We start from the raw sequence: 14,193 nt of genomic DNA on the forward strand, positions 1-14,193 counted from the left end.
CGTCCTGTCGTAATCTGCCTCTTCATCAGATGCTGCGTGTGAGCAGGTGTCTCTGTCCTCTACGGCCCGCGCCTACCCGGAGGGACCAGCAGTCTGTTGCCGCTAGCCCTGCTATTCTCCTCTACTACTAGAAGGGGGACTCTCCTGTAAAGATAGAGGATTTATGTTTTCCCTGTTTGGACATCTCCTGTAAAGATTGAGGATTTATGTTTTCCCTGTTTGGACATTAAAAGACTCTGTTTCTGTTAAATCGCTTTTGGGTCCTCACTCACCTGCATAACAGAAAGAGTGAGAGAGAGCAAGCGAGAGACTTTCATTAGGCTAGTATGATTCTCAAGCCAACTGCTGTAGACTGTAGAGATTCCATGTTGGAGAACTTAATCCTGTTTTCATGAAAACAGAATTAGAGGTAGAATGTTTTGGTGCATTGTTGTGACATTACATATTCGAAGCTAATCTGTAATTTTGTCAAGGTGACCATGCTCAGACCTGCCCCTGCCCCGTATAATTAATTCAAGACACGAACGTACATAAATAGCTCAAACTGTAGGATAAATGTACCATGATTCGTTTGACGTGCAGGGTGGCCTATATGGTTTATAATGTTTCATATATGGAAATCCACAGTCACTGCGCCCTTGGTTGCGCGTATTTTATGCTGTGTCTCTTTAAATACAGTAGGCAGTGCTGTCGGCCTGTGTGGAGCGCAGAGCGCAGTTAGGGCTGTGGTGTGCACGACCCGCAGGGCTGTTTGACAGGCACTCTGGACACAGAGAGACAAGTCGCCTCACCGTGACACGCTGGCTGCATCATACCGACTTTGACCTAACAGCAGATTACGGGGTACGGAAATGATCTTCTCCTGCGTACCGTCATCAACATAATTGAGTTTGCTTCAAGGACCATATGCTATTCTGCCTTATTCTGTCCTTGTAAATAAGCTTGTGGCAGCATCCACAGAATGCTGTATTGAACTAGACAGAGATTGGTTTGTAACGGGATTGAGAATCGCAGTGACAGAGGACAGACGCACGGACGTTATGGTGAATACATAAATTAGAAACCCTATCGCAACATTTAGACTACCACTGGATCTATACTCTTCATTTTGTGAGGAGCCAAGATTGTGAATGATAGCTGTATCAGACCGATTCTTATTTCAGAGTTGCGTCTTTCCATTAGGTTCAGACAAATATTTCCGTATATGCGGTAACGGATTGTATTCGACTCTCCCTTGGATTACTCTCTTATGACTCCTATTTGAGGTAGGTTATGCACCTTATCATATTTTATTTATTTAAATGAAAGTTGTCAAACAATTATTATTTTTTGCCAGATATGACATTGTAGGCTATTATGGGCGTTTTCTATAAGCAGATGAACACATTGTACTCTATAACGTCTATCAGCAGATTTCTAATGTATCAAATCTGGTTCTATCAGCTGGTTTCTACAGTATAATATCTGAGAAATGTGCCCCCATCACAATTGTTGACTTTCAGACAGTGTAGTGTAATTTCAGCAAACCCCATGCAGTGATACAACTCGTTCACTACTCATCATTGGTCCTCTTCTCTCCCCTTGGATCTTTATGTATGCCGCAGTGGGCTCTGACATAAATGTAAGTAATACAAACATCAGAATGTAGCCTACAGCCTATAGCTTATTAAAAGTAGACCATTATTTTTGCTGCCTGCTGAAGGTTGTGGTGAGAGACCTACTTGTTGTGTTTACTATATGTACTTACATGTATGTGTAACTGATAGATGCATGCACACACACACACACACACACACACACACACACACACACACACACACACACACACACACACACACACACACTACATCTTAATGTACATCAATTGTAAAGTCTTTTGTCTGCAATGTCTTTTCCGTTACGTGTCGAACCCCAGTATAACTAGCTGTCGCCATTGGCCTCAGCTGATGGGAAACTAAATCAAAATCAAAAAACCAAATGATCACTGGTAGTTAATGGTGGAAAGAGTCATTATCACTGAGCTGACATGGAAAACATAACAGATGGGCCTACAATTACCGGACCAGGATGTCTGCTTTATTTATTCTAACAGACTCTAAACGCAAGAATAGTTTTATTTAATTCATTTTCTTGCATATGTTCTACATATATTACAAAAAAAGAGGTCAAAACAATAGTCCCAGAAAGAGGGTAAAACAATAGTCCCATTAGCAAGTTATTTGATTTTGGACTGGTATGTGATGCTATCTATATCTATCTGATTCACCTCAACCTCAAATAAGATCAATTTGTTTAATTTGTAACTGCCAGCACTGAACACAGTGTGGATCTCACAACAACACCTTGTGATACATGCAGGGTTTATTTGGATTAGTTAAGTGCTAATGGAAATGTGAGAGCGCCCTAGTCTCCACCAGTAGCCAACTCATCCCAGCGTGTGCCATCATGCCGAGTCAGTGGCTCAGCTAGGCTGCATGTAATTATTCCCCTGCCTGTTCCAGAGGGCTGGCTTTATGTAAATATCATGTGGCCTTGAATCAACACATCGCCACTCTCACTTGACCCAAAGTGTGAAGTAGCTGGACTTTCTTTAGAGCCCTCATGCTAATGTTTAACTAGCATAATGATTTGCAGATCCACCTCAGAGAGCAGAGGAGACCTGCCTGTCTCTCTGCCTTCCTGACTTTCTTCTTTCACTTCCTTCACCCTCTGTTGTTCTGTTACTAGAGCTAATGACATGCTTAGATATATGTTAGGAGATGTATTCTCCTTTGTGGCAGCTCAGTAATGGGGCAATTGACTGAAGTGATATTCAGTGGTATTTATCATGAAGCATCATCATCTGTCAGCAGGTGCTCTCCAGAAGCATATTTATTCAGGAAGGACTGGAGGTAAGCAAACATTCCCACATTTAATAGCTTTCTTGGGTCAGAATAACAGAATAGCAATATCTTAAGTCTGTAAAATGAAAACAAGGCCTTGAAATGCCCAGTTATTAATGCTAGGACTGTTGCCATTGTACAGTAGCCTATGGGCAAATCCACGGCAACAGAAATGTATGACAAACCAAAACCACTAATTTGAAAGTTTAACAAACCATACAACTCTATGCACAAGGATACTCTATGCACAAGGATACTCTATGCACAAGGATACTCTATGCACAAGGATACTCTATGCACAAGGATACATTACTTGGGTAATGTAATTACAGTAAAATCCCCCTCAGGGTTTTATGTAAACACGTTTTCCAAAAACTCTGCAGAAAGATAGGGGTGTCAGCTATGACATGGCACCTCGAGTTTGTTTATTGAACTACAGTAAGTGGGGTGAATTTACACCCGGTAACGAAATTACATTATGGGTCCCTGATCTGTACAACACAGAAATGCATAATTATGGATATGAATGTCATTCTCTGTTTCACAAGTTTGGACATCACAGCTGAGAATTGCAGGGTACAGTAGAATAAAGCACAGCACAGTAGAATACAGCACAGCAATGCAGAGTAGAATTTAGTACAGTGCAGTACAGTACAGTAAACTAGAGTATAGTTCAGTACAGTATACAGTATAACAAACTGTACTGTACTATACTATACTTTTCTTTACTGTCCTGCATTGTACTGTACTCTACTCAATGTACTGTATTGTACTGTACTATCTAAACTTGGGAAACACATGTCTGTGATAGGTTCAGATTTGGTCCATTCCAGTCCATCTGTGTACGTCAACATGAAGGCCAGAGTGGACTGACCAAATTTCAACGACTTTTCAACGTCTATGGATGTCCGGTGTTGGTCGGTGCTCAGTGGGTGAGGATGCTGGTTACAGTAAATGGAAAGAGAGGGGCTCATGGGTAGGTGTCAGTAAGAGCTGGGAGAGGTGACATTAACTGGAGAGTGAGTGAGTGAGTGAGTGAGTGAGTGGTGAGTGAGTGAGTGAGTGAGTGAGTGAGTGAGTGAGTGAGTGAGTGAGTGAGTGAGTGAGAGAGAGAGAGAGAGAGAGAGAGAGAGAGAGCACCAGACAACAGACAAATCTATGCCTTCATTTCCCAAAAATATAGAGTCTTCGCTTTCATTTGACATTTGTTCCTCATGGGTCCTTTTCCATGGAAATACCCGTTGTCATCACGCTCTCGGGATAAAAGGGTATAAAACCCAGTACCCACTATTAATGGCAGGTCGTATATACACTGCTCAAAAAAATAAAGGGAACACTAAAATAACACATCCTAGATCTGAATGAATGAAATATTCTTATTAAATACTTTTTTCTTTACATAGTTGAATGTGCTGACAACAAAATCACACAAAAATGATGAATGGAAATCAAATTTATCATCCCATGGAGGTCTGGATTTGGAGTCACACTCAAAATTAAAGTGGAAAACCACACAACAGGCTGATCCAACTTTGATGTAATGTCCTTAAAACAAGTCAAAATGAGGCTCAGTAGTGTGTGTGGCCTCCACGTGCCTGTATGACCTCCCTACAATGCCTGGGCATGCTCCTGATGAGGTGGCGGATGGTGTCCTGAGGGATCTCCTCCCAGACCATGACTAAAGCATCCGCCAACTCCTGGACAGTCTGGGGTGCAACGTGGCGTTGGTGGATGGAGCGAGACATGATGTCCCAGATGTGCTCAATTGGATTCAGGCCTGGGGCCAGTCCATAGCATCAATGCCTACCTCTTGCAGGATCTGCTGACACACTCCAGCCACATGAGGTCTAGCATTGTCTTGCATTAGGAGGAACCCAGGGCCAACCGCACCAGCATATGGTCTCACAATGGGTCTGAGGATCTCATCTCGGTACCTAATGGCAGTCAGGCTACCTCTGGTGAGCACATGGAGGGCTGTGCGACCCCCCAAAGAAATGCCACCCCACACCATGACTGACCCACCACCAAACCGGTCATGCTGGAGGATGTTGCAGGCAGTAGAACGTTCTCCACGGCGTCTCCAGACTGTCACGTCTGTCATATGTGCTCAGTGTGAACCTGCTTTCATCTGTGAAGAGCACAGGGCGCCAGTGGCGAATTTGCCAATCTTGGTGTTCTCTGGCAAATGCCAAACGTCCTGCACGGTGTTGGGCTGTAAGCACAACCCCCACCTGTGGACGTCGGGCCCTCATACCACCCTCATGGAGTCTGTTTCTGACTGTTTGAGCAGACACATGCACATTTGTGGCCTGCTGGAGGTCATTTTGCAGGGCTCTGGCAGTGCTCCTCCTGCTCCTCCTTGCACAAAGGCGGAGGTAGCGGTCCTGTACTGGGCTGTCTCCTGGTAGCGCCTCCATGCTCGGGACTACGCTGACAGACACAGCAAATCTTCTTGCCACAGCTCGCATTGATGTTCCATCCTGGATGAGCTGCACTAACTGAGCCACTTGTGACCAAAAGTGACCAAAACATCAGCCAGGAAGCATAGGAACTGAGAAGTGGTCTGTGGTCCCCACCTGCAGAACCACTCCTTTATTGGGGGTGTCTTGCTAAATGCCTATAATTTCCACCTGTTGTCTATTCCATTTGCACAACAGCATGTGAAATTTATTGTCAATCAGTGTTGCTTCCTAAGTGGACAGTTTGATTTCACAGAAGTGTGATTGACTTGGAGTTACATTGTGTTGTTTAAGTGTTCCCTTTATTTTTTTGAGCAGTGTATTATATAAGTGTCAACACCTTCTACTTTTAAATCAGATTAATTATAAGTCACACATTTTGAGAAATTACATTTTGATTTGATTTATTAGCATCCCCATTAGTCGACGCCAACGACAACAGCTAGTCTTACTGGGGTCCAACATATAACCATAAATACATTACAAACAAAATACTTCACACTTTACGTACATAAAAAAACATCATTATCTTTACTGTAGCTGACAGACTAGGCTAGTGACATGAACGCTCAAGGGGGATTCAATTCTGAGTGAGGCTGTGCCAAGCAGCAACAGGATATCTAAATAATGTTCCTCTAGCCCCCTCACAGTTAGCTTGGAACAAGAGGCAGCCAGGTGCTCTCAATGACTGTTATTGGAATGTTAACTAACCATGGGGAAAACTGATGCATGGTACAGTATTTTGTAGTAATACCCATTAGTTCTTATCAAAACGATTGAATTCTCAACATTCTCAGGAGAATACTGAGAATTCATTCATTCCAATTATACACCAGGGCAGCTGACACGTTCGTTGTGGGTGCTCATTCAACCTTACAAGAATCTTTCAAATAACACTTTTTCAAAATAGAGTACGTAAATAAAGGTAACTGCCCAAAAAAAGGAAATACTTTAGTAAATACCACACAGGTGTAGTCCCTGAGTTAATTACGCATCATGCTTTGGGTCATATATAAAAACTCCCAGTTTCCCATGGTTTTGGCTATCATGGCTAGAAGAAGAGATCCCAGTGACTTTGAAAGAGGGATCTCAAAGAATCATAGTGTGCTTAAAGGACTGTGTCACAGTCACCAGATCTCAACCCAATTGAACACTTTTGGGAAATTCTGGAGAGGCGCCTGAGGCAGTGTTTTCCACCACCATCAACTTAACACCAAATTATGGAATTTTCTCATGGAAGAACAGTGTCGCATTCCTCCAATAGAGTTCCAGACACTTGTAGAATCTATGCCAAGGTGCATTGAAGCTGTTCAGGTGGCTCGTGGTGTCCCAACGCCCTATTAAGATACTTTATGTCAGTGTTTCCTTTATTTCGACAGTTACCTGTAGTATTTCAGAGGGGTTTATTGCTAGCAGGCTTAGCACCCAGCCCAATGGAGCACTTTAAAGCCTCTCAGATATGCAGCCCTCTGCAGAGCCATGACCAGAGCAGCACAGTGTCCAGACTCACTGTGATGAATGCTTTGAATTTCTTCAGCATTTATGTTGCTTCCTTATCTCTTTATCCTCTTGTTGACCTCTCAGCGACTCCTCATGGATCGGAACCAGTGGCTCTGGTCTGTGAAGATAACCAGGGGAGCTGACTTGAAGGAGAACATCCATGTCTGAGCTTGTCATAGCATTGAAACCCTCTGAACCCTGCTGCTTTATGGGGAGGCACTGTACTTTACTGTATGTATGTTTGATGATGTGCTCTCTCTATCGATATTTCATCGTCATGAATGGATGCCAAGATTCTCATTAGAGTGTATACAGAAATAGCCTGGCTATAAAAAACTGAGAATCAGTGTTGAGTGCTTAAGCTCTGGCATGTGGACAATGGCTCCTCACTGTTCCCTGGGCTTCATCAGTGCAGTGTCTCAGTGAAATTGTACATTAGACAGAGGGAGTTGATGGTTTTCTGTACTCATTGTCAAATGCTGTTTTGGAGCAGAAGAAGGCTGAATGTTTCAGACCAGGAATAATCATAGACAGACAGAACAGCAGATCTCTGACCTGTCAGTTAGAAGGAGTTGAATCAGGGGTTGAAGTAAAGAACAGTGAATAATACACACCCATCATCTCAATGCAAACAGTATAAAGCCTCCAAATTCAGACAGGTTAGTTAGGCATTGTCTCATCTATGACCTCTATAAACAGTGAGACACAGGACTTATATGTATATAGTGATGGCTCAGTCATATGTTTTTCTGAGGGAAATGACAGAAACATATACGTACACTTACAGCTCTGTGATTGTTTCTAGTATAAGTAAATATGACTATATGTTTCATGTTCTCCTTTGTGGCACAGAGGAAAATGCTCTATTTTTCTGCTAATATTTCCTTAAAGGACAAGATGATTTTGGAGTGGGGTTTATCTGCAAGACTCTTTGATCAGTTCCTGGGAAGGCCCAAGGAGGGTTGGCTTTGCTGTATTCATATCTCAGACAGATTTTTTGCTCAGACCGGGATAATCTGTAACAGTGTGATTTTTCAGTAAATAATACTCAAGTAACAACTGCCTGAAAATGGTATATCAAATCAAATCAAATCAAATGTATTTATATAGCCCTTCGTACATCAGCTGATATCTCAAAGTGCTGTACAGAAACCCAGCCTAAAACCCCAAACAGCAAGCAATGCAGGTGTAGAAGCACGGTGGCTAGGAAAAACTCCCTAGAAATTAACATTGTGTGGAGAAAGGCCAGACTATGGGAAGTTAAGATGATGTCCTAATTAGGTATAACATTGACATTGTGTGTGTGCGCGAGTGTGGGTGTGTGTGCGTGCTTATATAGTTACATGTGTTTGTGTGTATGTCGCTGTTATGCATTCCATTCACTTCATCCTCATCGAACACTTTCATGTTTTGTTTATGCTGATGTTGTTATTCTTGAGGAGTTTTAAGAGCCAGCCTGTGGACAGATGTTCCTCTCAGAAGGATGTGAACCCAGGCCTGTCCACTTAGAGTAATACTCCTCCGATGGGCCTCCTCCAGCAGACAGCACATAGAGCAAGGCACCCTGGGTACAGTTTTAGGAAGGTGGTGGTGGGCTGGTACTGGTGTGTGTGGGTGGCTGGGGGGTTCAGTGAATCACCAGTGTGTTTCCCTGCACGCTGTAGAGTCTGTCACTGTTAACATGTTGTTATGGAACATTCGGCAACCACAATCTCTAACGGCGTTTGCCTGGCCATTAGCTGTGGGGTCTGCCCACCGAGGAGGAAGGATGATGGATCAGCTGTGTTAAAGGCGTCCCAATGGCGATGCATGACTGCATAGAAAGGGCAGGCCACTATCAGCAGCGTCACAGAAACAAGGAGATGACTTGTCATCAGTCCCGTCATTAGCCAAGGTCATTACTGTAACACTGCTAGTCAGTGTGTGAATCCACTCTATAATGCCGGTTGTGTTTAGAGGTGGCTTGTTTATATACTGTAATGTGGTTATCAACAGCGGGCTCATACCGTCATACCCTCGGTCCTTATTGTATCCTTGAACTTGAATTGATGTTGTGTTTTGATGATTTAAATGTATTCAGTTGGCTTTGTTAGTCATTTATTTATTGTATTGCAGAGGAAGTCATCAGAACAGGCCAGTACCTGTATGCTCATCATACCCAGCATTCACATCATCTATCAATCAACTGGTTTTGAAAGGTTGATACCAGGTCTTCTCAGTTGGCAGAGTTGAAGTAGATAACGCATATGCTATTAAGCTCTTCCCTGACACACACATGCTTATTAACCCAAAGTGGCTGATTAGGTCTGATCGTTGGCCACTGTAGAAGAAGCTTCCCAAGGCCTAATCACGTGATTCCCTCATCAATAATAACTCTAACTCTAACACTACTCTACTCTCCCCTTGTGTGTGGGTGGGGGTGTGTGTGTATGTGTGTGACGGAGAGAAAGAGTGTGGACACTAGAGAATTAGAGAGTGAGGGGAAAAAGAGAGAAAGAATAGTCCATTATGTAGTCAATGGCTGACCTTGAGATACGGCCAGTCATAGGGATTAGAGTATCAGCCAACTGTAATTGCTGACCTACAATAACAGACCCTCTTGTTCATTCTTGAACTTGGTTGCTGATACACAAACAACCCTTTGTATGCATCAAACTACTGGATCATGTTTTCTCTTCCTGGTTTACCAAGAGGGCACTACCTGCCAACACCCATCCTCCTAAAACACAGCCTTTTAGTTCTCTGGTTCCACTTTCAGCACGTCTTAAAGCAGAGAGATGTAGTTACTGGCGCCAGTGTGTAACTCAGAGAGCCATTTATCTTGGGTTAATCCTGAGCCCTAAACTAAAGCCCCATTGATATTTAACACACAACTTCCAAAGCCTGGAGATTTCCACGCTATTATATTCCATTCTGCAAATTAATTCCCATATTAAAGTAATTAATGCCTCCTTAGGCTGATGAGTGTGGGAAGAAAGATAAACACAGCATTTATTTCATAATTGATCTTTTTGTTTTGAGCTACAGTTTCTGACTGATGAATTCAGGCTCTGTTTGGTTAACAAGTTGCAGATATTACCCAGATTTTCCCCTTGCTGGTAGAAAAATGCAACTATAGTATGGTCTGTAGTTACACATACCTAATCTTCACAACAATCTTCTTGCACAATAATCTAGTTGACCAATTTAAGGCCTAGTTATGTATGGTGAATCTGCACTGCATGGGACAGTGGGAAATAGGAAATAGACTGACAGGGGATCCAAACCCATATTCAGAAAAGCTCTGTGAAGAATCAGACAGGCTTCACTTAAAAGAGGAAAGGGAAGAGATATTTCATCTTAATGCTCCTTCCTCCCTCCAATGCAGCACCAGTTGTTGGTCTGATAAAGGATATGAGAAGAGAGATCCCCTGTGGGTCTGTCTGTCTGTCTACAGGGAGAGGCAGCAGCCTATATCAGATCTCCTCTCCTCTCCCCTCTTCTTGGTGGACCCTAATTGGGCTGTCACACCTGCCATGCAGATTTGTCAGAATGCTGTGAAGTGAAGTTCCTCGCAAAATCACAGGGTGCATCCCACTGTTCCTGCTAGAAGTCGCTACATACAACAGGCCTGTTACTGCTGTGTAATTCAAATCAAATCCAATTGTATGTTTCACATTTCGTAAACAACAGGTGACTAACAATGAAATGCTTACTTACGGGCCCTTCCCAACAGTGTAGAGAGAGAAAAAAGATAAATAGTAGAAAAGTAATAACACAAGGAAAGAAACTATTCTCATGGAATAAGTGGTTGAACGAGTACTAATGAGGGGCCCACAGTTGGTTATGCACCGTTGGGAACAATTACATGAAGGATGAACCTTAAATGTTCTTACAATATGTTTTCTGCTCTTCATGACTAGGATTTTGTAATGTAATGTAAAGCAGTAGCCAAGCTCTGTCTTTTTACTATAAGACCTGCAATTGTTACCGTTCTACAATGTTTTAATTCAAAGAGTTGGCTCCTGCACTACAAGCATCAAATAGGATGTCTTAAAGACCCAGTACAGTCAAAAACATGATTTCCTGTCTTTAATATATAGTTCCACACTAGGAGATTGGAATAATACTGTGAAATGATGATAATGCCGTTTTAGTGTAAGAGCTGTTTGAAAGGGCTGCCTGAAATGTCAGTCTGTTTTGGTGGGATGGAGTTTTAGTCTGCCTGGTGACATCACCAGATGGTAAATTAGTTAATAGACCAATAAGAAAGAGAGCCAAACCTCTCTGCCAGTAACAGCTAGTTTTAGGTTTTCCCCGACCACTAGGACCTCTCTCAGACAGTCTTCGCGAAATTCTTGCTTGATAAATTGCTCTTTGCTAAGAAGCTATTTAAAAAAAAATGTTTAAAACAATCACAGTAAGGTACTTAATTGTTACCCAGAAATGATTTGATATTGAGATAAAAACATCTGCATTGGACCTTTTAAGTATTAGCCTGGCATTGTTTCTAGTCTGGTGATAAGCAGTAAGCACGCTCATTCATTCTCCATCTGTCAGTGAAGTCACATAGGTCTGGTGAGATGTGTGGTGTCACGTTATTACACAGTGCCTGGTCATCCACGTGGCAGGGCCCATGCCATGTCAGCTCCCATTATCTCCTGTGTCTACTCTGTGTTGACAGCATGTGTCAGTACCAGGTCTCTTATAGATGTGCCTGAGGATGACTCAGCTCACTCAGTCCCTCACTGACTCCCTGGTGGAAACATTTCCACATGCAGCCACATGGACGTAAACAAGGTCTTGCTGAAAGGTTAGATTGAGGCCAGGGTTGGGAATGCTATATTGCTGCTACTACAGTATGTAGCTATGCCTTATTCATGGAGAACATAACCTCAAGTGTTGCTGGTATGATTGTACCTAGGCTGGGAAAAGGCTGTGTGACTTCTGTAGATGAATGATGCTTCAAATCCTAAGTGGGTGTTATACTATTATTCTGTGCTTGCCCCTGAATACACTACTCTCCTCTCATTGTACCCATATTTAAAGCAATGTTTGAAATAGGATTTATTACTACTATTTTCCCTTAGCAACCTTCATGGCTCATACAATTTCCTCCTTGCCTTCCTCTACCCCCCTCTTTTCTCTCTTCCTCTTCATCAGTTATATTATCTTTTCCTCCAAGTCTCTACTACAACTCTGCATGGCCACTTCCCCTGAGAATGAGAGAGAATCTCTCCCTCTCTCCATTCCAGCTGGGACTTGAGTGCTTTGTGCACTTCATATTTTATTCATCCTGTGAGTGAGAGGCTGCAGTACAGAGGCTTCCTCAGTCCTGTGAGCCCAGAGCACGTCTCAGCAGCTGTCATACTGTCTGCAGCCCAGCTGCACGTATTCTCCCTTCTGCGGCAGCAGCACACACTCATATCACACCACTCTCCACTGGACACACAACACATGTATACCTCCCCATAAAATACAAAAGCTGCAGTTCCTTGATTTCCTTTTCCTCAATCTCATGTCATGTGATATTCTGATTGCATGGACACAAAAGGCAGTGCATTCTGAGACCTGAAAAGCAATGATACTGATTCTTAACAGAGTTGCACCTTTTCCTTTTGTTTAATCAGTTTACTATGAATCTGGAATCACTAATTACTGATGTGCAACAGGAATGCACTTAAAAAAAATCTTAACCTCCACTGTTGGATAGGAGATTGAGGTTAGAGTAGATTTCACCATGCTCCTCTTCATTATCCATCAACCCTTTAGGGCTACACACCTTCATTAGCTTCTTCCTTCCTGTCTGAGTGAAGAGGCAAAAAGAGCATCAACAATAACAACAACATCAGTCTTCCAGAAATAGAAACAGCAGTGAGCAACTGGGACTCCCTCTAACGATGGCCCCTCTTTAATTAATGTGGCTGTGATGATATCTGGCTGCCGGTGCTACTCAGCCTTTTCAGGCAGATTGGCGTGATGAGTAGGCCCATGGTTCATTGTCCGTTCCGCAAGAGGAGGCATGCTCACGGAACTCTCAACCCCAACCTTACCCCACACCACCCCATCACCCTCTCTCTTCCCCAAAACAAGTACATCCAGCCCTGTGGGTCCTTGCCACTGCCTGACATGACTGCTCACTGTTGCAGAGCTCTGATGAAAAGACAAAGTGCCCCGGGCTTTTGGAGGAGATCCACTGCAGTGGTAAAGCAGTGTTCATCAGGGTGAGAAGCAGGTTCACACGCTTCTCTTCCCATCCTCATCATACCCTCTCTTGGTGTGCTAAGGTTCAGGACAAGGCCTCTGGAGTCTGCTCAATCTCCATGGCTCAAAATAGTCATCAGGCTGTTCAGGTTTTCCTGAGGAGAACTAGAAACAGAGTGTAGAGTCCATGGACATTGTGAGGACATTGAGCTTTCTGCACCTAGAAATGCTTTCTGAATAGAAAATAATGCCTTAAAAGCAGTCCACAATGAAGGACTATTTGGAAATCTGAAATGTAGCTCAGTAAATCTCTGCTCTTGCTAATGATACATGTACGGTAGAGGTCGACCGATTAATCGGAATGGCCGATTAATTAGGGACGATTTCAAGTTTTCATAACAATCGGTAATCGTCATTTTTGGACCGATTACATTGCACTCCACGAGGAGACTGCGTGGCAGGCTGACTACCTGTTATGCAAGTGCAGCAAGGAGCCAAGGTATGTATTGATTTCTTAAAATCAATACACAAGTATCTATTTTTAAACCTGCATATTTAGTTAATATTGCCTGCTAACATGAATGTATTTTAACTAGGCAAATTGTGTCACTTCTCTTGCGTTCTGTGCAACAGAGTCAGGGTATATGCAGCAGTTTGGGCTGCCTGGCTCGTTGCGAACTGTGTTTCCTAACAAAGACAGCCAATTTCGCCAAATGGGGGATGATTTAACAAAAGCGCATTTGCGAAAAAGTACAATCTTTGCACGAATGTACCTAACCATAAACATCAATGCCTTTCTTAAAATCAATACACAGACGTATGTATTTTTAAACCTGCATATTTAGTTAAAAGAAATTCAGGTTAGCAGGCAATATTAAACTAGGGAAATTGTGTCACTTCTCTTGCGTTCATTGTACGCAGAGTCAGGGTATATGCAGCAGTTTGGGCCGCCTGGCTCGTTGCAAACTAATTTGACCGAATTTTACGTATTTATGACATGACATTGAAGGTTGTACAATGTAACAGCAATATTTACACTTACGGATGCCACCCGTTAGATAAAATACGGAACGGTTCCGTATTTCACTGAAAGAATAAACGTTTTGTTTTCGAAATGATATGGATTTGATCATATTAATGACCTAAGGCTCGTATTTCTGTGTGTTATT

General features: G+C 42.8%; 1 protein-coding gene across 1 annotated transcript in view; it reads left to right on the plus strand.

Annotated features, from left to right (window-relative positions):
- Positions 1-718: 718 nt before the first annotated feature.
- wscd2 (WSC domain containing 2) overlaps positions 719-14,193 on the plus strand; it is a 162,148-nt gene continuing 148,673 nt past the window's right edge. Inside the window, 2 exon segments of the mRNA XM_065026674.1 lie at positions 719-1,265; positions 1,503-1,621. The gene's annotated coding sequence lies outside the window, so the exon portion shown is untranslated.

The sequence above is a fragment of the Oncorhynchus nerka genome, linkage group LG13 (genome assembly GCF_034236695.1).
Source record: "Oncorhynchus nerka isolate Pitt River linkage group LG13, Oner_Uvic_2.0, whole genome shotgun sequence".
NCBI classification, from domain to species: domain Eukaryota; kingdom Metazoa; phylum Chordata; class Actinopteri; order Salmoniformes; family Salmonidae; genus Oncorhynchus; species Oncorhynchus nerka.